Source organism: Schistocerca cancellata, chromosome 1, assembly GCF_023864275.1.
Source record: "Schistocerca cancellata isolate TAMUIC-IGC-003103 chromosome 1, iqSchCanc2.1, whole genome shotgun sequence".
NCBI lineage: Eukaryota > Metazoa > Arthropoda > Insecta > Orthoptera > Acrididae > Schistocerca > Schistocerca cancellata.
The window spans coordinates 775805732-775833673 of record NC_064626.1 but is presented as its reverse complement, the minus strand read 5'-3'; the positions used below and the strand labels follow the sequence as shown (position 1 = coordinate 775833673).

General features: G+C 39.1%; 2 long non-coding RNA genes across 3 annotated transcripts; one reads left to right on the top strand and one right to left on the bottom strand.

Moving 5' to 3' along the window:
* Window positions 1-300: 300 nt before the first annotated feature.
* LOC126162261 (uncharacterized) lies at window positions 301-1093 on the top strand. Its single transcript, XR_007535043.1, has 3 exons — window positions 301-417; window positions 576-672; window positions 850-1093. It is a non-coding gene; the product is annotated as an uncharacterized LOC126162261 (long non-coding RNA).
* A 3552-nt stretch (window positions 1094-4645) lies between these two features.
* LOC126162252 (uncharacterized) lies at window positions 4646-6040 on the bottom strand. 2 transcript variants are annotated; one of them, XR_007535041.1, is made up of 4 exons: window positions 5930-6040; window positions 5164-5822; window positions 4948-5054; window positions 4646-4669 (listed from the first exon to the last, which is right to left on the bottom strand). It is a non-coding gene; the product is annotated as an uncharacterized LOC126162252 (long non-coding RNA). The 2 variants fall into 2 exon arrangements; XR_007535040.1 differs by lacking the exon at window positions 4646-4669 and adding an exon at window positions 4779-4841.
* Between the last annotated feature and the right edge of the window lie 21902 nt (window positions 6041-27942).

Sequence of the window (27942 nt, the reverse complement as noted above, 5' to 3'; positions counted from 1 at the left end):
GTAGTGATGGGCTAAACTGCGATTTTTCGATATCAGTGATTTCTGTGAATGCTACTTTTCAGTATCTGTTATTCTTAACTGTGATTTGTCACAGTTAAGAATCGCAGTTAAGGAATCCAGCTCTTGTATCCCTCCGCACCCTACCACTGCGACTTCTGCTACTTCTGCGATTTCTGCGACTTCCGCTACTTCTGCTACTTCTGCGATTTCTGCGACTTCTGCTACTTCTGCGATTTCTGCTACTTCTGCGATTTCTGCGATTTCTGCTACTTCTGCGACTTCTGCTACTTCTGCGATTTTTGCTACTTCTGCGATTTCTGCGACTTCTGCGATTTCTGCTACTTCTGCCACTTATCTCCGAATGAAAAAGTTACATGTGTTCACACAGAGAATTGCATCTCAACAAAACTGACATTAGTAAGTGTGTTTTACAATTGTTCTTCCGTTGGCTTTACTTTTGTATTAAAGAAACAATTGTGAAAATATTAATAGTGTAATTAATATGTCAGTAGGGAAACAGTACCGTAATAGTTCGTGTTTAGAAAAAGAACTCTAACGTATTGTTATGTTCACAGGTACGCGAACTACATTTCAGTCACTCAGTAAAGCGATAATTCGAAATATTATCGTCAACTGCCACTGCGTCTTTAGACTGTCTTCGTCAGGCGAGAGGTTAGTTTCTAAGATTTCGATGAACTTAATTACTTAAATGAGATCGTTCTTGCAAATGTGAAACGTCCCCCATTGAATGGCTTTCATGACAGCAAATATTAGAAATACTACTCTGTCAATTACATTGCTTGTAATTAGTGACAGCAAAAATGTTTAATAATCCTTTTAATTTTGCAGACGCAGTTCCAACCCCGATTACTGGTTTCTGTACGTATCTATCCACTTCAAGGCTCTTGGGAGAGAATCGTGAATATTCAAGACAGCTCTTAGAGGATTTGCAGTTTAAAAGTGCCATAATTATGAAATAAGTGTGCATAATGAGTGATTGAACTGTGTTTAATTTGAAGTTCTTATGCGATTTTAAAGGAATGATAAATGTTAAATACAGTGAGTGAATAAATAAAATATTTTCCACGTGTTAAGCTGTCCTATACCCAAATATTTTCCACCATTTAATTACTGGTAAAGACTTGGAGAGTGTGACATGCCGCCGCCCCCCATCCCCCTTTCCCCAGAAGCTTGGTGTGACACTGACCTGGAATGTAGCCCAAGGTCTAGAGTATGCATTTTGAGCCCTTTATGAAAGTGGGAAGTACAGATCTTAAATCAGGAATCATTTAAGTGCAGTACCTGAAGGTAAACCAGGAAAAGTTTACTTATGAAGGTGCTTGTAGTGTCAGCAAAAAGTTCTTGTGTGCAGTTGCCATGTAGAACGCCAGGTGTAAAATTTTCCTCCATAGTTTTGAACACTGTCGGAACAAAAGCGAGGCACTCATATGATTCAATACAATTGTCTTTGTTTCATTACACTTATACAGATGTCAGAGTTCTGCTGTGTTAACATTGCAAATTCCTGTAGGCAGGTGGAGTATTTACCATAATTGTCATATTGGAAGCAGAATCAAACACATTTTTTAGGTTACTTGTCTCTAAATGATATTTTCAGGAGAAATGGGCAATGCTGCTGCTTATTGATTTAATACATTCAGTTACAGCTGTTTGGCCACCCATTACTGGTGCTGAAAGTGCGTGTCGTCATACAGTATGCACACACAATCCCAAGCTGAGGCATATTACAAGCGTTAAAACCACTGAGGCAGACTTTTTTTTTTTAAATATGTAAAGTAAGTTGCCAATAACTTTGAGTATGAGGTTATTGGACTTCTTCTTAAAAATAGTGTAGTTAACATAAAGACCAAGTAATACTTCAGTAATCCTGCCGAGATAAATTTTAAGGGCGAACACCTAGATTGTGATGCCAGTATGAAGTCTCAGTTGCAATTCCTTTTCCAGTGCCTAAGTTTAAAATGTATAGGCCCTATGTAATAAGTGGCTGGATTGGAGCAAGCAAGTTGAACAATTCACAGCAGTTTGGTGTTTAAGATGGTGACACTACAGCTACATTTAGGGAATAACATATGCATAAAACAGATATTCAGACTTTTCACATTGAAATGAGACTGTTTACCCATGTCTATTAGAAAGATGAAATGTTAAACTTGCTATCCAAATTTTAAACTTGTCTGCAGCCCTTGCTCTTAATTTGGTTCAAAGAAAGACACTGGGTGCTGGAAAGGTACATTCTCACCTGGTGAACTTACCTGCAACTGCAGGAACAAACTTCATTAAATTCTTTACATTTTTAGCTTTGTAAGAGACTTAACAGTGCATTAGCAAGTGGTCTCGGGAAATGCTAGTGAGTACAGTGAGCAGTAACCTTGTGACCTTGAGCACATATCTAATGCCATCTGACTGGCTATTGCAAGGGATAAGAGCTATTTCCTACCAGGTAAAATGCACACTTATAATTTACTGAACAGGTTCAGGAAATGTCAAATATGTGGTGGCAGCTACTGTATTTCTGTTTAAATTCAAATAGATTTTATTTATCAAAGGTTTTACATATGGCATTGTCAGTAAATATTAAATTATATAATGTTGGTGTAAATACAGTTACATTGTTATGTAGACAAGCTGTTTCTTCTACATAATTCAGTTTTTCAAGTTACACAGACTGCAAATATTTAAAAAAGTTACAACTTGTGTTGTTAGGACACATTTTTAATAAAAGATCTGTGTTACAGGAAGCATTTTTCTTTTGGTATTTATCTACAGCATTTTACTGACAAATTCATAAAAATGAGCATTTTCTGAGCTGGAAACTTATACGTCCTGGCATTTGCCCACGGTCTGAAGGAAAACCAGCTCCTCAAAACCCCAGAAGGACGTTATCAACTGTGTACGGTTGTTGTGCTACATATTAAATATTTTATGTTGCAGTCTTGAGGGATCCTCTTCTTCCTCCTCCTCCTCTTCTTCCTTCTCCTCCTCCTCCTCTTCTTCTTCCTCCTCCTCCTCTTCTTCTTCCTCCTCCTCCTCTTCTTCTTCTTCTTCTTGAATCTTGGGTTCCCCTCGTCAGGTTACATGAAACATTTGTACAAGTATGAGCAAAACAAACATGTACACACATTTCACATACCCCACATATTAATCTTGTTATTAAATGAATAATAAAATCTCAACAGTTTTAGTCCTCTCAAAGTGCTGGTGGCTCTTAATTAATGCAATTAAAAAAGTTCTAAATAACAAAGTAAAATTTGCTAGTTGGGATGGTTCATTTTTAGCAGGAGACAGGAACATATATGTACATCTACAATCAACAACAACAAAAAGAAAAAAATCACTATTAGTGTGCATTTAGAACAAATTTTTCAAACTTGCGTGTGTTCCACCGCTGGTCGTGGCTCTTTCTGGTTTTTGGGTCTTAAATTTGGTTGGTATTCTTTGCTCATTCCAGTTTTGATCCACATGTTGTCACCAAATTCATTATGTAAAAGATAGCACAAAACAGATTATTGTATGTCTACAACATCACACATTACAATCAACTTTTATTACATATATAGAATTTTTTTCCTTCAGCCAAAGCTCATGGATTATCATTGACTGACTGTCCTCACTTGTAATATTCTAGATGGTATTCCTGTTATTTTTCAACTCGAGGTGCTCAAGATATTTCTGAAACATAACTTAAAGTAGCAGGTTTTAGTATAAAGAAATAACACTTCCAGTATTTACATTCACTCACCATTTTAATCATTACAAAGCTTTGTGCCTTAATGGCATCAAATCAGTAACTGTGCTCCATCCAAGTCATAGACCTACTGCTCCCAGTATGACCAGTTCCTCTGTCACCTTTCTGAGGACAAACGAATGAACAAATAGTTGACGATCTATAAGATTTAAATATAGTAGTGGATGATGATGAAATTCTGGTTAAAAATATGTGGTCTCTGCCTCATTAAATTGTTCATTACCGTGCATATATCAACAAAACTAAATCTGTGTTTTTCAACAAACAGAAACTAATATGACAAAGAAAACACAGTCTTGGAAGTGATATCAATGGTCTGTGTTACCTATCTTTTCATGCTAGAGATTTAACTCACACTTATGCCAAAGTGAAATACTTGCAGTAAGTGAAAGGTATTTGCAACAAAAGGAAAAAAAATTAAATTTTAGTAAGCCCACAGTGTGTGACGAATGACTTGTTTGTGATCCTTTATAGTGTAAGGATTATGCTATATCTTAGTGCAATACATTATAACACTCAACTTTGCACAGTTACAAAGTGAATCAGAGCCCAAACATTTCATTTCATTCATGTTCCTAGTTATATACTATACATCCTAAATAACTTATTTCAGCAAAATTATTCTTAGCATGAATTGTGAAACACCAAAATACTCACATATTTTACATTTTGCTAGGCATCATACAGTTGTGTGGTCTTGTTTGCTTGTGTTTGAAAGTGCCCAGTTACCTGTATATAATAAAAATACAAATGAGTTCACAATTTTCTACATGACAACATTTGCTCGAGAAGAGTAAAAGGTTTCCTACACATATTGGACACGAATACTCACATATTTTACATTTTGCTAGGCATCATACAGTTGTGTGGTCTTGTTTGCTTGTGTTGAAAGTGCCCAGTTACCTGCATATAATAAAAATACAAATGAGTTCACAATTTTCTACATGACAACATGTGCTCGAGAAGAGTAAAAGGTTTACTACACTTATTGGACACAAATACTCACATTTTACATTTTGCTAGGCATCATACAGTTGTGTGGTCTTGTTCACTTGTGTTGAAAGTGCCCAGTTAGCTGCATGTGATCAAAATACAAATTAATTCACAGTTTTGTTTTCCATGAAAACATATGCATTAGAAGAATAAAATGTTTCATCTACATACTGGACACACACACTCACATGTTGTAATATTGATAGGCATCATACAGTTGTGTGGTCTTGTTCGCTTGTGTTGAAAGTGCCTAGTTACCTCCATGGAAGCAAACCTCACACGGGTCCAGAATTTTCTGCAAGACAGTGTATGCATGTAAGAAACATATTGAAGATGATGATTATTCTTGTTTATATACAACTATTCTGATTATGAGTAGTTTAACAACGTACTGTATCACTTACCAGCACTAATCACAGGTACCATTGGCATTCAGAAATATTAGTTTTTCTATATTCGATGGCTTGAGGCGGGTTCTTCTGTCATTTATTAAATGTCCAGTTTTTGAGAAGACCCTCTCACAAGGCACAGAAGTTGCTACAACATTAAACCTCTCTTTCACTACTTTTGCAATGGTTGGGTATATGTATTGATTTTGTCTCCACCATGCCAGAGGATCCTCATTTCTACTGATGACTGAGCTGTCAATGTACCTTTGAACCTCTACGATAGCACATGACTGTACTGTGCCCTGTGGCTGTGCATGTTTCACTAACTTATCAAATATGCCCCACACAGATAAGGACTCAGTTGCCAAATTATTTGGCTCAACAGATTGTGAAGGCTGAATACCTACTGGCCTACATTTTTCCAGTTTCTGGGCAACAATATTAATTAATTGTTTCTTTGTGTTGTCTGCTGCTGCCTGGTTCTGAAATGCCAGCAATTTGAAACGTGTATCCAGCAGAGTAGCAAGGGCAATGGACTTGCTCTGCTCAAGATTCGAAAACCGGTTTGTAAGCCCTTCTTTTAATGCCTCAACAACTTTCATTGAAAGTTCATGTAACTGCATTTTGGCTATTTCGTCACATACTGCCAGAAGTCCACGTGTCAGGACTATAACCTGAAAATTGAGACAAATATGCTAACAACCTCACAACATATAAGGAAAGTATACGATAAAATGACAGTGAACTTACATGAGCCAAATAAAGTAAAATATTAACTTACCAAGCTGCCAGTTGGGTACTCCTCTGCACTGAGCTGCCTCGAAACCTGCTCAAACGGTTTCAAAATCGAACAGAGTTCGGAGCAGATTTCCCACTCATCATTTGACAGTGATGGAAGATCTGTGGGCCTGTTGCAAAGGGCAACTGTAATTTTCACTGCCTCTGACAATTCGACAATACGTTCCAACATGAACAGGGTCGAATTCCACCTTGTGGGCAAGTCCTGGATCAATTTCTTGATGTTTCCTTTGCCACTGTTCTGTTGACATGTTAAGAGCCGCTCTGTTGCACTGCTGCTCCTTTTAAAAAAACCTACAATTGTCTTGACTTTCTGGTGAACTTCCTGAACATTTTTAAGTGCATCCTGCACAACTAAATTAAGAGTGTGAGCATAACAACCAAAATGTTTCCACTTGAGAATGGTGGAAATAGCATTTTTTATATTTGGTGCATTGTCCGTGACCACCATTAAAATTTTGCCACCAAGACTAAATTTGTCCGTAATTTTAATCAAAGCTGTGGACAAATTTGAGCTGGTATGGGCACCACTGAAATGACTGCATTCCAGCAGTACAGACTGTAATCTGAATTGTTCATTTATGAAATGTCCAGTCACAGCCATGTAACTTTCATTAGAAGCTGATGTCCAGCAATCTGTTGTTAGACAGATTGTCTTTATGCCTTGCAGCTTTTGTTGTACTTTCTCATTTGCTTCTGCATATGCTGCTGGCAACATTACATTTGTTACAGTCCTTCTACTCGGTATTTCATAAGCGGGATTCAGTGCATGTACAAAACTACGAAATCCTGAGTCATTTACAATAGAGAAAGGTTGATAGTCTTTTGTGAACAGACCCATTAATTTGCTATCCACCTTCTTCTTTTGAATCTGTCCCATCCTTTTGGGAACGTATTCTGTGATGGCTGTCTGATGCTGTGATGTGGAGGGAACTGCTTCCTCCTGTGTGCTGCTGGCTGTGGTGCCTTCTTCTGGCAACTCCACTGCAAGAGAGGCTTCACCTATAAAACAGTAAGCTGAACATCAGCATACAGATTGTGTCAGCAACAGAGGCAGGATATACATTTAGAGTACAATTTACTTTCCAAGTACTGTATGCTGATGACATGACACTCATCACTGATGGAGAAAATCAGAAATATATTTTAGAATACTACAAAGTTGTAAGTGAAATGAGCAGTGACTGGTGCAGGGCCAATCAATTATCAATACATAAAATAAAAATGGAGGTAGTTTACTTCACCCTAAAGACATTTAAACAATACACAAAATGTGTTAAATTACTGGAATTGCATTTACATCAAAAACTCACATGAGATAAGCATATAAATCATCTGTGTGGCAAATTTGCTAGTACTCTCTTCCTACTACACAACATGAGATGCATTATTAGTAAACATTTATTTATTTCTGCATATTTTTCTTTTTTCCATTCACGACTGCTGTATGGAATACTGTTTTGGGGTAACTCAGTGAATTCAAGTACCTTCTTGAAGTGGTGGAAGAAAGCAGATGTATATTGCATCCACCACCAAGACAAAGCTGCAAAAAAACGCTTTAAAGAATTCAAGATAATGACTCTGCCCCGTATGTGTACTTACATTAAGAATTTTAATTTAAGATCCCAACTCCATGCCCATAACATCCAAAATAACAGTAATCTAGATCTTCATGCTCAAGACTGACATTAAATCATAAGAACAGAAAGCAATCTATTAATGAATGGTTTGAAGCATCCCATAGAAGTGTGGTTCTAATGTATGCTATACTTCTCAACTGATGAGTTTCTAAACAGTGATAGACAGGAAATATGCACTAGCAGTAACCAGGTGGTAACTACATAATGAAGTATGACTATAGGTGTGCGACAGTAATGTATAAGCATTCACACTTTTTTTCTACATAAGATAACACATAATTATATAGATACTTTTATTTAATATGTGACAAATGTAATTAACTATTACTACTGCTGTTATGTTAACACTGTGTAGTACCACTGTAATTATGATTATTTTATTATTACCATTATTTTGGCATATGTATATTTGTCCTGCATATAAATACTTGCATAATTATATTTTGCTTTTATGTATTCAATTACTGACGACGCCAATTGTATGGATAACATACCGATAGGCAAATAAAGATTCTGTTCCGTTCTATTAATTATACGTGCAATGTAAACCTTTCCTCGCGCCACTTCAAGTTCGAAATCTTATAGAACAGTAATTAAGAGCCACGTGAAATACAATACACCATTCAGATTTTAAATTACATCGCACTTCACTCGATGTTAATTTGGTACAATCAAAATCAAATCACAGCCTTGAGTTACACTATACAGCAACAAAAAAAGTGGAAACTTATTTCTAATTACTGTCTGAACATAAATTTCAGGGAAGTGAACATCCACGTTCTAGTTTAAATAGAGCGGGCTCGCGGGTTGCTTCAAGCCTGTTACACTACGCTGTATATTTTCAACTCGAATTTTATACTTATAGAGGCTGAAATGTTCACTATAATTCGGACAGTTAATGTCATTTAACTATTTGAGGAACAACTGCGCAATTTCCACAGGATATGGTCGTGTTTGAAGAAATTATAAGTGTTTCCCTGTGTAAACGTTGTGCGCGCATGTTGGTAACGGCTGCCTCGGGCGTTTATGTCGAACTCTTATTGGCTATTGCAATCAGCACAACACAATGGCGCACATTTCAAGTGCCACGGACGGCGAGAATATCTCGTTCAAATTTCAGTTAAGCTCGATGGGGATTATTACACTTACAAACGCATATACCACGGGTAGAAAATTGAAAGTACAATCCTAGCCCCAAGAGTAAATTTTCTAAATGATCTACTTAAAATATCACCCAGCCTAGCATGTTGTTTTCTTGGTATTAACAGCGCTGTTTTAAACAGAGTGCAGACAAAAAACAATTAATCATCCCATAAAACACTCAGTTGTTGCAACATACCTGGCTCTGGCAACACAGGGTCGACGGATCTTGAAGAATTTGTCGCAAAGTTCACCATTACATGCGACCTTTCGATATGTTTCTTCAAGTTCGTCGTGCTGGTTCTGTACGACAACTTTTTGCCGCATAAACGACATTTTGCATACTCTTCATCCAGAATAGTGAAATGATTCCACAATTCGCTCCTCCGTGATCGTTTCATCTTGGCAGAAACAAGAAGTAAACCCTTGAACGACCAGAGACGAAATGGAAGAAGATCAGGAAATACTGTCCCCACTCTGGGAATTTTCAACAGTTGAAATTCAATTAGTTGGGGTAATCCCAGTGACGTAGACCTAACGAATGGGATCGAATCAGCCGCCAATAACATAGGCCGTGGTTCAATTCTTCGACCATACAACGATCTCATCTCATGTCCTTATAACGAAGTACGAAAGTGATCAACAGATGGCACTCGACAAAGAATGTTAACTGCGCTTTTTAGTTGCTACTTGCGACTCTTAGTTGCGACTTGTCACGGAAATCGCAGTTAGACTCGATGCCGTATCGCACAGATGGACGTAGTACGAACTTTGACCAACAGATGGCACTGTTAACCGCGCTTTTTAGTTGCTACTTGCGACTCTTAGTTGCGACTTGTCACGGAAATCGCAGTTAGACTCGATGCCGTATCGCACAGATGGATGTAGTACGAACTTTGACCAACAGATGGCACTGTTAACCGCGCTTTTTAGTTGCTACTTGCGACTCTTAGTTGCGACTTGTCACGGAAATCGCAGTTGGGACTCCATAGCGTACCGCAAAGATGGACGTAGTACGAACTTTGGTCAAAAGATGCCACTGTTAACCGCGCTTTTTAGTTGCTACTTGCGACTCTTAGTTGCGACTTGTCACTGAAATCGCAGAAAGCAGTGCTAAATTCGACCTATAGATGGCTCACGTCTTTGAATGTGAAATTCTACTTGCTACTGCTAACTGTGACTGAAATCGCAGTTAGATTCTGTAAAGTTGCTACTGTGATATCTGCGACTTCTCAGTCACTGTAATTTCTAACAGATACGCGATTTCCTGCCCACCACTAGCCGTCAGTGTCAGCCAGTTTGCCGTGGCATACGGAGCTCCATCGCAGTCTTTAACACTGGTAGCATGCCGCGACAGCGTGGACGTGAACCGTATGTGCAGTTGACGGACTTTGAGCGAGGGCGTATAGTGGGCATGCGGGAGGCCGGGTGGACGTACCGCCGAATTGCTCAACACGTGGGGCGTGAGGTCTCCACAGTACATCGATGTTGTCGCCAGTGGTCAGCGGAAGGTGCACGTGTCCGTCGACCTGGGACCGGACCGCAGCGACGCACGGATGCACGCCAAGACCGTAGGATCCTACGCAGTGCCGTAGGGGACCGCACCGCCACTTCCCAGCAAATTAGGGTCACTGTTGCTCCTGGGATATCGGCGAGGACCATTCGCAACCGTCTCCATGAAGCTGGGCTACGGTCCCGCACACCGTTAGGCCGTCTTCCGCTCACGCCCCAACATCGTGCAGCCCGCCTCCAGTGGTGTCGCGACAGGCGTGAATGGAGGGACGAATGGAGACGTGTCGTCTTCAGCGATGAGAGTCGCTTCTGCCTTGGTGCCAATGATGGTCGTATGCGTGTTTGGCGCCGTGCAGGTGAGCGCCACAATCAGGACTGCATACGACCGAGGCACACAGGGCCAACATCCGGCATCATGGTGTGGGGAGCGATCTCCTACACTGGCCGTACACCACTGGTGATCGTCGAGGGGACACTGAATAGTGCACGGTACATCCAAACCGTCATCGAACCCATCGTTCTACCATTCCTAGACCGGTTAGGGAACTTGCTGTTCCAACAGGACAATGCACGTCCGCATGTATCCCGTGCCACCCAACGTGCTCTAGAAGGTGTAAGTCAACTACCCTGGCCAGCAAGATCTCCGGATCTGTCCCCCATTGAGCATGTTTGGGACTGGATGAAGCGTCATCTCACGCGGTCTGCACGTCCAGCACGAACGCTGGTCCAATTGAGGCGCCAGGTGGAAATGGCATGGCAAGCCGTTCCACAGGACTACATCCAGCATCTCTACGATCGTCTCCATGGGAGAATAGCAGCCTGCATTGCTGCGAAAGGTGGATATACACTGTACTAGTGCCGACATTGTGCATGCTCTGTTGCCTGTGTCTATGTGCCTGTGGTTCTGTCAGTGTGATCATGTGATGTATCTGACCTCAGGAATGTGTCAATAAAGTTTCCCCTTCCTGGGACAATGAATTCACGGTGTTCTTATTTCAATTTCCAGGAGTGTATGTCCTTCTTGCTTCCTCTGTCTCGCGTCCGTCGGCCGTCGTAATTTAATATATTATTATTGTTATTATTATTTTTTGATTGTTGCCGACTTACGTGGCGGGCCTTAATAAAAATGATATTTCATTTTATTTTGATTTACGGTTAAATGCTTTTGTGAAGTTCTCCTTTTTAACAATATTAATCTTAAATTATTTGTTACGTTAATGAATGTTAGACTCGCTGAATCTTAAAACATGGGCATACAAGTTGAACATTGGAATAAACTTTTCATATTAATTTCCTCGGCTAGTCAGTTCACTTTAAAGCAAAAGATCTTTAGTTATTAATTACAATTGCGGCCCACACACGCGCGAGAGTATTTTTTCTTACCTCCGTTAACCATTGTATTGTAGTCGGAGTCCTGGCTCTGGCTCTCGGCTATGGTACTGAAAATAAGAATCTTAAAGCTACGTATTTCTGCAACTTCGTGCGGCTGCGGAGAAAAATTAATATTATGTTAATAACGGGCGAGTATTTCGCTTCCGCTAATTTTTCATAAGTTAATATCTCCACGTAATGGCGTCGTTGGCTGCATCGGCCGCTGCGATTGTTGAACTGTAAATCACTTGAATGCAGGTTAATTCAAGGAAGGCGGACATGAAATCGGGATCACCTCTTACAAATTAAAAGTGCACAATAATATTAAATCAATATATAATCTGCTTAACTCATACAAAAATGCTTACATTTGCCAGCACTCGAAAGATGTCCGTCTACACGCAATCAAGACAAGAGAAGAAGTGAAGACGACTAAAAAATTAACAAAAGAGCGTATCTTGTCATCTCTTTAGATCATTTTGTTATATTTCTTTGCATTCGAAACCTACACAGAGAAATTATTACTTTACGGCTACATGATAAAAATATATTATTCAATTTTTAAATGTCTCTTCTTTATAAATACTGTTTTTTAAGTCTTTTCGTAATATAGCACTGGGGACGCTATATCTGTCATGTATCAGTTCGCTTCCTAGCTGGCAGAATTCCTTCACTTCATCTACTTCCTGGTCCCGAACTTTGGTGTTAACTTTGTCTCTAATCTCCTTTTCGCTACTTATTACTTTCGTCTGTCTTCGGTTTATATTTCATCCATATTCTGTACTCATTAGATTGTTCATTCCATTCAACATGTCTTGTTGTTCTTCTTTAACTGAGGGTAGCAATATCATCATGAAACCTATTATTGTTAACCTTTCACCTTGAATTTTAAGCTCATTCTACAACCGCTCTTTTATTTCCGTCATAGCATCTTCGATGTATAGGAGCAAAAGAATACACCCCTGTTTGTACCTATTTAATACGAGCACTTCGTTCTCACGATTCCATTCTCATAGTTCCATCTTTATTCTTGTACAGTTGTATATAATCCGTTTTTCCCTATGGCTTACTCATTTTTCCTCATATTTCTGAACATATTGCACAACTTTACATAGTCGAACGTTTTTTCCACACCAACGAATCCTATGAATGTGTCATTATTTTTCTTAGGTCTTGTTTCCATTGCCTGTTGCAATGTCAGAACTGCCTCTCTTATGCTCTTACCTTTCAGAAACCTCACCTTATCGTCATTTAAGGGATCCTAAATTTTCTTTTCCACTCTTCCGTATATTATTTTTGTCAGCATATTTTCTGCAAAAGCCGTTAATCTAATTGTGCGATATTTATCGCACTTATCCGTTCTTCATATTTACGGGAATGTGTCAATGATATTTTTTCCGAAAATCGGACTCATAGATAATGCACATTGACTTGAATAATAACTTGAATGCCACTTCGACCAATGAAGTCAGAAATTGAGAAGGAATTTTATCTATCCCTTCTTCCTTATTTTACTGCAAGCCTTTCAAAGCTCTATTAATCTCTGACTCTAATTTTGGATCCCACATGTCTTCAGTACGACTCCCGTGTCTTCCTAAATCATGTCATCAAACAAGGCCTTCCGCTAGCGGAAGCCTTCAACGTGCTCTTTCCTCCTATCTTCTCTCCTCTCCGCTTAACAGTGAAATTTACCTTGCAGTTTTAAAGTTGACACTTTTGTTTTTAATTTCACCGAAGGTTGCTTCGACTTTCCTACATGCTGGACCAGTCCTTCCGACGACCATTTCTTTATCAATTTCTTCACTTTTTTCTTGTAGTCGTTTCCCATTGGCTTTCCTGTACTTCCTGTTTCTTTCATTCTAAAGGACTTAAAAATCTCCATTCCTTAATTTTACACTTTTCTCCTTCCTTCTTTCGTCAACCGAATCAAGTATTTCTTCTGTTACCCAAGGTTTGTTCGAAGTTACATCCGTAGATGTCTTTTTACAAGGATATAGGACATGTCAAAAGTATTTACAAGTTTAGATCAATTTAAAATAAGCTAATTTGTATAAACATACATTTACAGACTCCTAGTTAGAGACAATCATTAGATTTGCTAGTGGTATAGTGGTATACAATAACTTTTTGCAAATAACTTATTGAATAATGCATTACCACACTGTTCACTCATACTCACTATACACACATTGTTTCATAACACTTTACTCACTACACACACACACACACTCACACAAACACACACACACACATACACACACACACACACACACACACACACACACACACACACACACAAAAACACACACACACACACTGGTGATCTCTGGGCCATTTTCTATACCGCATCTTCCCATTTGCTATCCTGAAACACTGATTCAGCATCCCTCCATAATGAGTGCGATGTTGAGCTCAGAAAGAGGAATACATGTTAGTATTGTGCTATGCGTAACTTGGGGGTAAGTATTTCTAGAAAGCAAAAAAACATAAAGTGAAGGTGTTATGTGGAGTGGATATTTTGTAATCATTATTATTATGTATTTGTATAACATTTTTTATCAAACCCCTACTCTTTTTATCTAAGTAATCCTTTAATGTATAAAATGTATTTCATAACAGGTACTTTTTTGCTGCATTTTTAAGTAATCTCTTTTGCTAATTTATTGTACAGTTTTATTCCTTGGTAGAAAATGCTGTTTCCAGTTTTATGTTTATTTTTTTCTTGGCAAATGTAAGTTGAGTCTAGCTCTTATTGCATGGTCATGGACAGAGTGGTTTGTGCAGTAATTACCAATGTTATTTTTGATGTATACAACTGACTGGTAAATGTATTCACATGGAGCAGTTAAGATCCCCAGTGTTCTGAACAGATCTTTACAATGAGCTCTACTAGTATTTTTGGTCATTATTCTTATAGCTCTTTTTTGGAGTTTGAAAATTGTGTTCATATTTTGTGCATTTGTTCCCCAAAAAAGAATTCCATAGCTATGAACTGAGTGTACATATGAATAATATGTAACTAGAAGACACTGCATGTTACACACTGATGATAGGATTCTAAGGGCATAACATGCTGATGACATTCTGTTTGCAAGTACCTTTGTGTGTTCAAAACATTTCAACTGAGAATCAGTATTCATTCCCAGAAATTTTGAATTTGTTACACAGTCTATAGAGGTGCCATCTACATTTACTTTAACATTGTCATTTTCCCTCTTCAAACTGAAATTCATGGCATTAGTTTTGTTTATGTTCAGTGTCACTTTATTGCTTATTGACCAATCGTAAACTTCCTTGAGAGTTTCATTTGCTTTCTCTGCAAGAAGTTCTCTCTTACTCGCAGTGCTGTCATCAGCGAATAGAATTTTGTCACCATGAGTAACACTACTGGGAAAGTCATTGATGTATATCAGGAAGAGTATTGGTCCTAATATGCTACCTTGGGGAACCCCTATACTAATGTATTTTGGTTCTGATAAGTGTTTTACTGAATGTTTTGGATCTATTTGAAGTATGTATTGTCTCTACTCTTTGTACGCCATCTGCTAGGTGTGATCGAATCCAGTCATTAGCTACCCCTCTTATTCTTAATGCTTCTAATTTATTTAACAGAATCTTATGGTCAACTGTATCAAAGGCCTTAGAAACATCCAAAATTATGCCTGTGACACACTCATGTTTGTCAAGACCATCAAGTAGAATCCTTATGAATTCTACTATGGCAGACTCCGTATTTTTGCCACTTCGGAAACCAAACTGTGATTGTATTTATTCAGGTATTTCATTAATCTGTCTTTCATAATTACTTCTATTATTTTTCAGAATGTCGACAGCAGGGAAATGGGGCAGTAATTGTCTATGCCTTCTGCATTACCTTTCTTAAGCAAAGGTACAACTTTTGCTTGTTTTAACTACTCTTCAAAAGTCCCTGATGTGAAAGATTCATTTATTATATTTGTTAAGAGGCCTTGTATAATAACTATGCGTTTTTTCAGTACACACTTTGGTACACCATCTAAGCCTACCGACTTTTTTAGTTTTTCAACAGTTTTATTGACTTCATTCTCTGTGGTTGGAAGTAACATCATTGTATTTAGTGCAACATTGTTTACAGGTGTTACATTTGTTTTGGGGAATTTTTTCTTGTAACTTCTCTGCAATACTTGAAAAATGCTCATTTACATTGTAAGTAGGCTGTTTATGTTTTCTTATTGGCAACGTTACGTAGCGCTCTGTATGAAAATCACTGGCTCTGCTGTGTGCAGTCTGTGGCTAGTTTGCATTGTTGTCTGCCATTGTAGTGTTGGGCAGCTGGATGTGAACAGCGCGTAGCGTTGCGCAGTTGGAGGTGAGCCGCCAGCAGTGGTGGATGTGAGGAAAGAGATGGCGGAGTTTTGATATTTGTAATACTGGATATCATGAACTGCTATATACATTATGACTTTTGAACACTATTGAGGTAAATACATTGTTTGTTCTCTATTAAAATCTTTCATTTGCTAACTATGCCTATCAGTAGTTAGTGCCTTCCGTAGTTTGAATCTTTTATTTAGCTGGCAGTAGTGGCGCTCGCTGTATTGCAGTAGTTCGAGTAACGAAGATTTTTGGTGAGGTAAGTGATTTGTGAAACGTATAGGTTAATGTTAGTCAGGGCCATTCTTTTGTAGGGATTTTTGAAAGTCAGATTACGTTGCGCTAAAAATATTGTGTGTCAGTTTAAGCACAGTCATGTATAATTTTTCTAAGGGGACGTTTCATATGTCACCTCACTGGAATCTTCTGATTTTTTTCTTGTAGTTTGTGGAATTAGTGCAGCCTTTGTTTATTGCTAGCGCGTAACTGTAGAGAAAATCTCCTTTGTAGTTGCAGTCTTCCACTGTTGTACAGTAAAACAGTTGTGGCCTGCATGCAGATTTGCACCAAGTATTTCGCAGTTGCGCTTGCAATTAACGAGATATTATTTTCAGTGCTATGTTAATGTGTTTTCTTATTTTGCTCTTCAAATTGTGCTTTTCTGTGTTATCGGGTGAAATATTGTGACAATAATGGCGTGTGAAAAACGTAATACTAGGCTCCAAAGTAAACTGAGAAACGACAGTGAAGACGAAAGCAGTGTGTTAGCGCCACCGAGTAATGAATTAACTAATGTTCAAAGTAGTAGTTTGGTAACTGTACATAGGGAAATGGAGCGGGCTGCAAACAGTGGTGTAGACAGTGAAACAATTAGCGAACAGGGAAGCATTATCGATCGATCGGTCGGCAACAGCTTGCCTCAGGAATCCGAAAGGACAGGACACAATCTCGCAAATACTGTAGATTCAGGTTTTGCGTCCTCACCGTTTTCTCAAATAAGTCAAGACACGCTTCTGCTTGTCAAAATGCGAATATTGCCGGTTCAAATGCACTGCCGAATAGCACTGAGGAACATGTTTCAGACGCCAGTGCATTGTTATTACAGTTAATGCAACAAATGGGACAAAGGCTACAAAAGTTAGACACAACGCTTGAACAAAATCAGAAACAAATGGGACAAAATCTCCAGAAGTTAGACACGATGGAACAGAATCAGAGACAAACACAGCAAAAGCTTCAAAAGTTAGACACAATGGAAGAAAATCTTCAAAAGTTAGACACAATGGAACAACATCAGAGACAAACACAGCAACAGTTAGACGCAATGGAACAAAATCTTCACACCGCGTTTGAACAAACACGTGAAGATTTAACTACTGAGTTACATAAAATAGAATCGAAATGTCAAAAAGTCTGTAATGACGTAAAAACACAAATTTGGGAGCATTTCCAACCTATTTTTTCGCGTCATGAAAATGCATTACAGAATCACGAAGCAGCCATAAAAGAACTGCAAACTATTGTTCATGAAAATCATGAGACCTTGCAAGCTAAAATTTACTCAGTTGCATCTACCGATTCGGTTACGCAACTTGCAAAAACTCAGGAAAACTTAAAGGACACAGTAGAAAGACACATGGAGGAAATTAGTTCATTATCAGAGAAAGTAGTTGAACTTTCGGATCAGCTAAATAATTTATCTACGAAGGTAGATGATAATCTGAATGACACAAAACCGGTAGTCTTTAATGACACAGAAGAGTGCAAACAAATTAGGAAATTCAAACAAAATCAGAATCAAATTAATACGCAACACCAAAGAGAAATCCGGGAAGTACAAGATCAGCTGACACAGGTAATACAAGAATTATGTATTTCAGAGGACACTCGCGCCCCAATATGGGAAGAGAGACATAGAAATACGGAACAGCCACAAAATAATAACACAGCGCATTACGGAAATTATGAAAGAAATTGGCAAGGTGCACCGAATTTTGAAATGGAACCGCCGAAACGACGTAACAATGACCGATATGCGACTCGCCGACATGATGATTTTGACTATAAGCTGTTCATTACTACATGTAAATTTAAAACATTTAAGAATTCTGGCAACGATATTCATCCACAAGCGTGGCTCCATCAATTCTCTCATTGTTTTCCTCCCAACTGGTCATTAGAGCACAGATTAGAATTTATGTGTGGCTATTTAGAGAATGAACCAGCTGTAAGAATGCGATCGGTCATTCACGATTGCCACAGTGAAGGAGAATTTTATCATGCCTTCCTCTCAGCATATTGGTCTCAAACTACACAAGACCGAGTAAAACATAGCATCATAATGATGAAAGATTTCGAACAATCTGAATTTTCCAGTCTTGTGAAATATTTTGAAGACATGTTGCACAAGAATCAGTACCTGTCAAACCCATACAGCCCCTCAGAACTCATCCGCATTTGCTTAATCAAATTACCTGAACATTTACGACATATTATTTTGGCAGGACGTTGCAAAGACGACATTGAAGCTTTTCAGGGACTCTTACAAGAATTAGAAATTGACACTGACAATCGCGGAACGCGAAAACAGGAACACAACAATTACAGGTCACATCCGTCGCAATTCCGCGATGAAAGAAATAATAACTGGACACGACAAGACTATTCTCACAACACAAATCGTGAGCAAAACAGACACCACCCATATGACAACCGTTGGCAGAGCAGTAATAATTACAGGGAAAGATCACCTCTTCACGGTAGTGACTATCACAGAGACAATCAGAGAAACAGACAATATGGGAACCAAAATAATTATTATCAAGGGAGACAAAATAACTTTAGACGCAACGGTCCAGCGCGCAGTTACGATTCGGGGAGAAATTCTCCACCACGTGACCGACAAGAAAGAAACTATGGAATCTACCGACATGACGACAGACGATATGATCGTAACGACAGAGCTGAATTGCATCAGAACTGGCGGGATTTAAACAGAGAAGGGCCCTCTCTACAAGACGAATTTGTAGAAGTTAGGTCTCCAAATCCCAATAACGACGCGCGCCAACAAAGAGACAATAGGCAATGACTCATACCGCTGGCAGCCACAAAACGTACGTATGAAACTGACGACGCAGCTGCCGTAGCTAGTAATTACGTAAGAATGGAAGACATTAGAGACATCTTACTCCAGGAACACGACGTAAAACATAACAACATTGCATATCCTGTGATTCACATTACAGTAAATGACGTAAAATTTACGGCAGTACTTGACTCTGGCAGTCCCATTTCAGTAATTAGTGAAACAGCCTTTAGCAAATCCAACAAATCGAACTATTGTCCCACACTTCCGTTACGTAAGATTAAATTACAAGGCGCAATCTTTGGAAAAAGTGTAGATGTGTGCCAACAAACCAACTTAGAATTCTTTTGTCAAAGCCACAGCTTCTCTATGAACTTTCTTATTGTTCCATTATTGTCGACGGAAATTATATTGGGAGTAGACTTTTTGAATGAATACAAAGCAATCTTAAACTTTCAAGATGCTGAAATAAGTTTAGAGAAAGAAGGCAGGTCAATAGCTTTGAAATTTGAAGATTGGCTCTCAAACCATGACGAAGAAATTAATCGGCTTTACCTTCTGTTAGACAACAGTTCGGAATTTTCTACGGAACTAGGCACTAACAATCACTCTGCAAGTACTGACAGGGATGATATCGACGGCATATTTGAAACTAATGAGTTAATTCAGAATAAAATTCAAACAATTGAGAATTGCAATGACACTGATAGGCAGGACCTTTTTGAGATTTTCAAGCACATTCCACAGTTTTTACTCACAAAACAGGAAGAATCAAGGGATTTGAATACCAATTTCGTGTTCGTGAGCATACTAAATTTTGTGTTAGACCATACGTAATTCCAGCACATTATAGGGACCGTGTTAGAACAGAAATACAATCTATGCTTGACGAGGGCATTATTGAGCCTGCAGTAAGCTCATACAACAATCCATTACATGTTGTTGAGAAGAAAAATGGATCGATCAGGCTTGTCTTAGATTCGAGACAAATCAATACTATCATCATTCCTGAAACAGACAGGCCGCAAACGTTAGAAGAACTTCTTCAAATTTTAATGGTGTAAAGGTGTTGTCTTCTATTGATCTAAGATCCAGCTTTTATCAGATAGCACTTCATCCAGAATGTAGAAAATACACAGCTTTCCTTTGTTTCGGCGTTTGTTATCAGTTTCGGAAACTTCCTTTTGGTTTGAACATTTCTTCGGCAGCATTCATTCGCGGGGTAAATTCCATATTACCTGAGTTCTTAAAACGTCACATCACCTTATATGTGGACGATATTCTAATAGCAGAAGCTTCATGGGAACAACATAACCGCATCTTCAACAGTTTGTTACGTATTTTTGCAGAATCTGGAATTACAGTTAACTTGGAAAAGTCTGAATTCGGTAGGACAAAGGTGAAGTTTTTAGGACATATTATTTCTTCTGAAAGCATTCAGCCGGATCCTGAAAAGTTAGAAGCAATCAGAGCCATTCCAGTTCCATCCACAAAAAAACAAGTCCGCAGTTTTCTAGGTCTCGTAAATTTTTACCGTCGTTTTCTGAATATGCAAATTCTTGTTACACCAAAACTTTGTTCTCTCACTGGTAAAAATACTATTTGGAACTGGGACGAACAAGCACAGTTGGAATTCAATTCTTTGAAAGTATCGCTACTTAACGCGCCAATACTAGCTCATCCAGATCTGTCACAAGATTTCTGCCTTAGCACGGATTCTTCTAAAGTCGGTCTTGGTGTCCATTTATTTCAAGAAGCCATAGAAAATGACATTACCTTTCAGAAAACCATTGCTTTTGCTAGCCGAGTGCTAACAAAATCTGAAAAAAATAATTCCGTTACTGAATTAGAAGCTTTAGCTATCGTTTGGGCATTTAACAAATTCCGTTTCCTTCTTTCTGGTAAGCACGTAAAAGTATACAGTGATCATCGTGCACTACAATTTCCTATGTCTTCAAAATTAAATCATGACAGGTTAAAACGTTGGGCATTGTTTCTGCAAGAATTCCACTTCACAGTAGTCTACATTCCCGGCAAGGACAACATTGTTGCGGACGCACTGTCACGCGCACCTGCTGGGCTTGAGAAAAGTAACACAGAAGGCAACCTCGAGAAAAATTTCAGTATTCCTTACATTCAGAAAGTCGCCTTTGAAAACTTCATCACCACATCTTTAAAGGACATTGCTCATGAACAAGATAAAGATCCGATTTGGAAAGACATCAAGAGCAAATGGCATGAAAAGACACACACACACAGATTTGGCATTATTATCTGGTTAGAAACAACATACTGTTCAAACGCTGTACTGTTGATGAGAAGCTATGGGTACTTTGCATTTCTGACGATTTTGTTAATAAGCTCATTTGGTACATTCATTTCAGCTACGCACATTTGGGTCCACGAAAATGTTATCATATTCTTCGAACGACTTGTTATTTTAACAATATGGAAAAGAGAATTCGAAGAGTCTTGTCTATTTGTAAGCTTTGTCAAAAGGCGAAACCATCTACTATCTCACATCGTGCTCCGTTGTTTCCTATCATTCCTTCTAAATTAAAAGAATTTGCTGCTGTTGATCTCTTGGGAGCCCTTGTCAGAACATCGAATAGATTTTCGTACGTTCTAGTCGCTGTTGAACTTACTTCAAAATTTGTTTCTTTCACTCCGTTACGTAAAGCCACTGGACGGTCTGTATCCAACGCCTTTGTTAAAAATTTCTTACGGGAAGTTGGCCACGTTGCTAAAGTCATTTCAGATAACGGACCGCAATTCAGATCTGCTGTTTGGTCACGCATGCTTCGGAATCAAGAAATCAAACCTGTTTTTATTTCATTGTACTCACCACATTGTAACCCCTCCGAACGGATTATGAAAGAAATCAATAAGCTTTGCAGACTTTATTGTCACAGAAAGCATCAGCATTGGGACAGATATTTACACTTATTTCAAAACGTGCTGAATGAAATGCCTCATGACTTCACTGCTTTACCACCTACTCTTGTACTGAAGAATGAAGAACCACCGAACAGAATCAGAGAGCTTGTACCTTTCCCGAATACACGTAAACTTCGACACAAAGACGTAATTGATTTGGCTCTTAAAAATATAAAATCTGCAGCAGACGAAAGGAGAAAACTACACGGTAAGGCAAATGCAAAGAAATTATGTATTGGTCAGAAAGTTCTCATTAAAGCTCATTCATTGTCACATAAGAAGAAACACTTGAGTCACAAATTCTTTCTAGTTTACAATGGACCTTACAGAATCCGACGTATACCACATGATAATTGCGTTGAAGTTGAAACTCTGCGTACTAGGAAGAGTAAAGGTTTACACCACATTTCACACGTAAAACCCTTTATTGAAAGATAATCTGCTTTTTAACTTTGTCTTTGCCATATAACTTTTCACTTTACATTGATAGTATGCTTTGTCAGACTAAGAATCTGTTAATATAGTCAAGAACCAAGAGAACTAATTTAAACAGAAATTACGAATGCATTGTTATTGCGAACAGACGACACAGTGTAATTGTGTGTGTACATTCTTGCTTGTTAGTAGCACGATTACATAACGACTATAAGGCTCACATACTTAGAACATTTACCAGTACTGCTAATGAGATTTTAATGCAACATTTTGGCTTACTTGAAAATACATTCTGGATTTAAAGTACATTCTGTGAGATACCAGATGACACAGTGGTTAGTTTATGTGACAGCTACACGATTTTATCACGACACTACTAATGAGTGACAATTTACAATGTTGCTTTTGCGGTGTTTCTGTTTTATATCTGCACAGTTTTTCTGAATTATTCTGGAAAGTAAAACATGTTTTAGTAGTAACTTTTGTGGTATAGCTACAATGTGACAGCCTTTTTCGTAGCACAACAATACGTTACAGTGTAGTACTTTCCTGATCACGGTACTGTACGAAATAACTAAGATATCATACGCAAAGCATTTCACTTTTGTTTATCATGAGGTAAGTACGCTGGCTTCTGCAGAACTTAGCTTTCGGAGGACAATAACTTCCACAGAGATTATCTTACAGCAAGACGCACATTTAGCGCTACAGGACACGTATTTGAGTGATTAATTTTGTACTTAAATCATTTATTTTTAAAGATATTTGAAGTACAATGATACAAAGGTTTTCCGTAATACATTTCATTCCATTGTTGTAATCTGTAACACCTGAAGGTATAATTACATTAATCCTCAGGGGGGTACACGCCTACTTTGTGTACCATGTGTTTGGCAAACTCAAGGAGCCCTAGCTAATATGGTATTTGCTTATACAACTTTACACATCGGTACCATATTTCCCTAACACATAAATTATACAGCTATCTGCTCATTTAACTGAGAGAGACAAACATTTATTTTACTACATAAGTGACAGATGTTTACGTAATTACACAGTTGGATAACTTCACACTTATGAAATTGTATTTTGTCCGTACTTTGTGAACTGTTCATATTTTTTTCGGAACCATTGTGATATTATGAGAGCTTTGAATGATATATTTGGTGTGAGATCACGATTTTTAATGTACGTTTGAGGCAGATGACACTTTTACATGAGCAGAGAATTTTTTTTAATTATTGGAGGAAGCTACAACGATTTTGAGAGTTGACTGAGGTGTTATGATGTTATTATTACGATGACTATGAGTATTATGCTGTTGCGGTATGTTTATGACCAATAAGCTGATGTTGTGCTAAAAATATTGTGTGTCAGTTTAAGCACAGTCATGTATAATTTTTCTAAGGGGACGTTTCAACATAGTTTGCTAAGTGTTGTGGATCATTTATTACCTTATTCCCCTCCCTTAGCAGTATGTTAATCTGCATTTCTTTGCCTCTCACCATTTCCTTTTTTAGTACATCCCAGACTGGTTTGCTTTTACTCTCTGCATTATATATTATTTTTTCATCAAATGACTTTTTTGCAACAATCAGCACCTTCCTATAGATTTTTTTGTATCTATGACAGAAATTTAAGAATTCTGGATCACTGTGACTCTTTTTCATGGAACTGAGGTATTTAAGTTTTTGGGAGGACTTGTTAATAAGTTCTGTTATCCATCTGTTGTTGTGGGATGTTGATAGAGACGTGCATACTTTTAGAAATGCCTTTTCAAAGTACAATTTAAACAATGTGGAGAATTTAGAGAATTTCATATTCACATTGGTGATACACTTCATCCGAGCTTCGTTTTTCTAGTTCTTTCGAAAATCTTTTATTTTTATTTCTGATAGGTGTCGTTTGTAGGCTCGTAGTTTGGCGAATGATTCGATCCCTGACTTTACTGTTGTTATTTGACAGAGATGGTCTTATAGTCCGAGATCTTTTACAGCTATATCACATTTTTCCCCGTCCATATTTGTGGCCACATGGTCAATTACTGACGAAGTCATTGTGGTAACCCTTGTTGCACTATTGACCGACAGGGACATGCCAAATGTTTCAAGGATATTTATGAAGGAGCTGCTGGATTCATTTATGATGTTAGTGGTCGATGTTAATGTCCCCACACAGAATTATGTTGACCTTTGTACTTGAGACTTATCTAGAACTTCTGTTAACTTATTGAAAAAAATGTCCACACTACCACTGGGAGATCTATACACACACAATATGATTAATTTCTTGGTAAACAATACGAAATGTGTTAAATGCGATTTAGAAACGCTAAATTACACTTTTATTGCGACAATAGACACTGATGAAACTGGTAGCTGTCTTTTTTTTAACGAATTTTGCACTATCAATAAAACTTGAGTAGAATTTTTTGTGTTTATGTTACGCAAAATTTCGGGTTATGTCACGATAATCGGGACTTCAGATAACACGTAATTTTTTCAAGAACAAGCTCTGCTGAGACGCTAATACTCAGTCGTGCTACAAGGATGGACACTACAGCAAGTATACGAAACAAAGAAAATTTAAATTTGACACTAGTTCCTCTGGAATAACTTCTTTCAGCGGACAAAGAAAATACCTGTGATCTAACTCGGCGGCCATCTTGAACCATGAGACGTCATTGGTTGTGGAATTGGTCAGTACCCTCACTATCCTGCTATTTCAGTGTACCTGAACTTTCTCTTCTCTCCTTGACTACCTATGGCTGTCTACCAAAAAATCAATGTTGCTCACGTAACAACTTGTGCTGCATAATATGCAGAGTGTGTGATAACGTAAGGAAAGCGACGAGAGAGGCATTCAGCGACATTGAGAATAAAATTTTGTCAATCGGTATGAGTAAAAACCCCAAGATGTTTTGTTCTTACATAAAATCAGTAAGCCTTTCGAAATTCTCAGCTCATTTACTCAGTGACCGTACTGGGACAGAAACGGAAGATAACACAGAGAAAGCCGAAATATTGGATTCGGTCTTCCGAAATTTTTTCACCGCGGCAGATCGCAATACGGCCCCTCTTTGAATCATCATACGAACTCCATATTATTCGAAAGAAGCGGCTGGAAAAAAGCGCAGGTTTCAAGAAGAACAGACGCACATAATTATAGGCCTATATCGTTGACGTCAATCTGCCGTAGAATTATGGATCATGTGCTATGGTCAAGAATTATGATATTTTTAGAAAACGGAAATCTCTTCTATAAAAATCAACGTGGATTCTGGAAACAGACGTCTTGCGCTATGGATCTCATGGAGAAACAGTGCGAGCCGAGTTCCGCAAAAGACGTCCTGCGAAACTCAGCTCGCTCTGCTCCTCCACGAGGGCCATAACGTTGGTTGGTTGGTTGGTTTGGGGAAGGAGACCAGACAGCGTGGTCATCGGTTTCATCGGATTAGGGAAGGATTGGGAAGGAAGTCGGCCGTGCCCTTTCAGAGGAACCATCCCGGCATTTGCCTGGAGTGATTTAGGGGAATCACGGAAAACCTAAATCAGGATGGCCGGACGCGGGATTGAACCGTCGTCCTCCCGAATGCGAGTCCAGTGTCTAACCACTGCGCCACCCCGCTCGGTGGGCCATAACGCTCTGGACAATGACGCTCAGGTTGACGACGTCTTCCATGACTTCAGGAGGGCATTTAACGCTGCCGTTTAGTGGGGAAAAAAGTACAAGGTTACCGAGTATCGGACATGATTGCGACCGGATACAAGACTTCCTTACAGGTGGAAGTCAACACTTCACTTTTAACAGAACAAAAACGGCAGGTGTAATTTCCGGAGTACCCCAAGGGAGCGTGATAGGACCGTTACTGTTTATATTGTACATAAAAAAACGGGCGCTGATAACCACGCTGTTGAGCGCCCCACAAACCAAACATCATCATCATTGTACATAAATGATCTATTAGAAAGCGTCGTAAGGTGTTTGAGACTAATCACAGATGATGCAGTGCGGTTGTCTATAAGTAGCAACAACTGCAGAGGATTGGCGAATGTGTAGGCTCTGGACGTAAATACATATAAAATATGGCGCATACACAGGAAAAGAAATCCACTATCGCACCACCACTGAAGACACATTTCTGGCAACAATATTTACCGCAGAATATCTAGGCTTAACTATCAAAAATGGTTCAAATGGCTCTAAGCACTATGAGACTTAACATCTGAGGTCACCAGTCCCCTAGACTTAAAACTACTTAATCCTAACTAACCTAAGGACATCACACACATCCCTACCCGAGGCAGGATTCGAACCTGCGACCGTAGCGGTCGCGCGGTTCCAGACTGTAGCGCCTAGAACCGCTCTGCCACCCCGGCCGGCCTCCGTATTTTCCATGTTTGCCCGAGACAAGAGGGAGATGGAAATTCCATACCATATCATCATCCTTGGTTTGAAGACGGGCACCAGTAACGCATGGGTGCCTTCGTGGGAGGAACAACTAGGTAATGACAACCTAACAGGCGCGGATACTTCCCTCAGAAGTCGTTTGTAAAACGGGCGTGGATTTTTATAGGAACGAGAGTTTAGTGTGACAATAGGAGATGGTTTCCTTGCTGGGACCGAGCTTTGAAACAGGAACTAGCAGGAACATCAGTCTCCCTTTTGTCGGTATTCTGGAAAAGGCAACTCATAGCGTCGGCATAGCCAGTTTCCACCGCGGAGGACTTCTTGGGAGGCACTGTGTTGGCGAAAATCTGCCTCTAAGACCTCCCACGAGAAAATCGGATATGAAGTTTACTATTCGCTAGATGTAAATGATATCTAATTCAAGCCATCGGAAGGCACCTGCCAGCCACCGTCTGGCTAACATGACGAGATTCTACGGCCTGCAGGTTATGTAACACGCCATCATGCTGCAGTGCTACATCGGATTGCTGGTATAAAAGGCGACCACAAAGTTTCCGTTTCAGGGCGTTGCTCCTGCGTATATGTAACGTAGAGTGAGTCCGATGCAGGTATATAAGCACCGGCAAGGAGACAAGGTATTAGTGTGGCACTTGTGTCGTTTCGACGCGCGTGAGGTAAATGCGGAAACATGAAGTATGTCGATGTTATTTCCAAATGCATCCAACGTGGTCTTATTCTCATTTTGACTGCCGAAGAACAAACACAGGAAGTCATCCATCGCAGATTGAGGAATATGTATGGGGCGGCATATCTGTCGAAAACCGTAATTGTGGAACAATGCGCCAAGGTCATTATAACGCACATCCCCGCATCGAAAATGTCGTAACGCGGAAGTTACGTCAACTCAAGTGCGAGACACTCGAGTACCCACCTTATAAGGTACATGTAGCGAAGAAGGCCCGGTTCCTAATAAGGCCCACTCTCACTTTCTACCATAGAAAGTTTGAAAACAGCGCTAAATGTCTTCGGTAGTGATAGCTTGTGACATCTAGTGGCCAAGGCAACTGTTTCCGCACCCGCTCCCGTGCCGGCCATTTTACTTTCAGTCGTCCT